Source organism: Pteropus vampyrus, unplaced genomic scaffold, assembly GCF_000151845.1.
Source record: "Pteropus vampyrus isolate Shadow unplaced genomic scaffold, Pvam_2.0 Scaffold124, whole genome shotgun sequence".
Lineage (NCBI taxonomy): Eukaryota > Metazoa > Chordata > Mammalia > Chiroptera > Pteropodidae > Pteropus > Pteropus vampyrus.
In genome coordinates, this window is record NW_011888905.1 from 169,678 (window position 1) to 171,900 (window position 2,223).

At 43.6% G+C, this 2,223-nt stretch overlaps 1 long non-coding RNA gene across 1 annotated transcript; it reads right to left on the reverse strand.

Moving 5' to 3' along the window:
* Window positions 1–79: 79 nt before the first annotated feature.
* On the reverse strand, window positions 80–2,210 carry LOC111743873. The gene is made up of 2 exons (XR_002781916.1): window positions 1,969–2,210; window positions 80–1,374 (listed from the first exon to the last, which is right to left on the reverse strand). It is a non-coding gene; the product is annotated as an uncharacterized LOC111743873 (long non-coding RNA).
* Window positions 2,211–2,223: the final 13 nt, after the last annotated feature.

Sequence of the window (2,223 nt, forward strand, 5' to 3'; positions counted from 1 at the left end):
AGATAAGACAAGCCCTCAGTTATCATTCTCAACTAGATGAAGTGCTGAAAGCTATTTAAGATCAGGAACAAGACAAGGATTCCACTTTCGCTTTTATTCAGAACGGAAAGTCTTAGCCACAACAAACAGGAGAAAAAGGCATGCCAATTGGAAAGGAAGATGTAAAACTGCCATTACTTGCAGATGATATGATACTGTATAGAGAGAACCCTAAAGATTTCACCAAAACTATTAAAATTCATAAATGAATTCAGTAAAGTAGCAGGATACAAAATTAATATTCAGAAGTCAGCTTCATTTTTATACACCAGTAACTCAGAAAGAGAAAGTAAGAAAACAATCCCACTTATGATTGTGTCAAAAAGAATAAAACATCTAGGAATAATCTAACGAAGGTAATAAAAGAGCTGTACTCAGAAAACTGTAAGACATTGAAGGAAACAATTGAAGAAGACACAAATAAATGGAAGGATGCACCCTGCTCATGGATAGGAAAGGTTGATGTTAAAACGTCCACAAGGTGGAGGTTTAAAAAACTAATAATTTTCTTCCCATCTTCTAAGTTCTATTAGCTGGGCTAATCATCAAGTTAACAGACACAAATTGGCAAGAGAAAGTCAATCTTTTAATACATGCCCATGGGAAATTCACATAAGCATGAAAATTCCAAAGACAGTGAGGGACATTGGGCATATGTTGCATTTTTGGACAAAAGAGAAGATTGAGAGGGTATCAAAGAGTTTTTGCACATTTCCTAAAAGCACCTTTGCTAGGCCCAAACTCTGCCTTTCCCCTTAAAGGAAAAGAGGCCCCTTTGTCCCTGCTTAAAAACAACAGCAACTACTAGAAACTCATTCTCCTTTATTTTCTTACAGCCATAGGAGGCTGATTCCAACCTCTGCCTTCCCTCCTTAGGCGTGCTGAAAGATTTCTGCACAGAGTTCTGCTGACTTTGCCCCTAATACTCGAGTCCCTTTGGAAAGGACAAACTTTTCTAGACCTAGAGAGGAAGTAACGATGCCCTGTCTGAGCCCCGAAGGCTGTGGTCAGGATCACACACACAAAACAAGTGAAAATACTTTGAAAACTGTAAAAGTTTACATAATTGTTGTCAGTATTCTACGTACTCACCATGTAAGAGTAGTGACAAAAAGCATGTGGGAAGGAACGAGGAAGGCAGGAAGCGGGAAACCCTGCAGATGCCTGAGGCTGAGTGGGAGCTACCTCCAGCCTAAAAGACAGCAGCAAAGCAGCAACACTCTCATTCAACTGGAATGTAAGGAGCGCCCGCTGCCTGTCAGGCCTTTTCTGCTCTGGGGTTACAACAACAAAGAGAACAAAAGAAGTCTTCAGCCTTTCCTATGGCACGATATTCTGTGGGGAGAGAGAAGGGGTAATATTTATTAAAGTTTTAAAATGTAGGTTCGCACAGAGTCGAGGGGAACATTCCTGAAGCTATTATTTCATGTGTGCGTGTTGACATACATGGGCCCTGCAGTCACTATGTAAGGCATGAGGAGTTATAGGGAGGTCCTCCGTGGGAATCACTGCCCCTAAATGGCCTCACTAAGGCTTCCACTTTAGGGGAGTCACCAGTATGACAGATGATTGACCTCCAGGGCCCATCCGCAGGTGGCTGGCACCGACCTGTGTCTGCTCCTCATGCTGCTCTCCATTACCAGGCTCCAGAAAGCTAGTAAATATGACAGGGCTACTTCGCTAATTTCATATAGGATCGTGGAGTGGGTGTGAAGGAAAGTAACACTAAGACCTTTGTCTTGAAGGGTTACCAGGTGCTGCTGCTAAACTATGGGAAAGGTAACTCAACAAAAATTCTCTGGAAATACCAGCCTCCTTGGACGCGTCAGAGAACAGACCTAACCAGAACTGATGCCAGACGGTTCAGATCCAAAGCGGGGAAATGTGATGCTATGAGCCCCACCTTTCTTAGTTGGCAGAGGAACTTACCAGAGGGCGGGATCCTTCACCTGGATTGTCAGTGGTCCAAGTGGTACTATCGCCGAGACATCGTAGCCTTTGTAACCACCGCTAAGCAACAGTTTCTCTGAGTAGCTACTATAAAGGGACCCAGGGGAGGCCTTGCAATGACATTTACACCTATTTTTCTTGAGAAAAGGAAACGGGCAGAGTAACTTTCCCCCACTTTCCACAGTTGTGCCCTGACCGCGTTCATAACAGCCAAGCGGGCGGCGAGCGTAACAG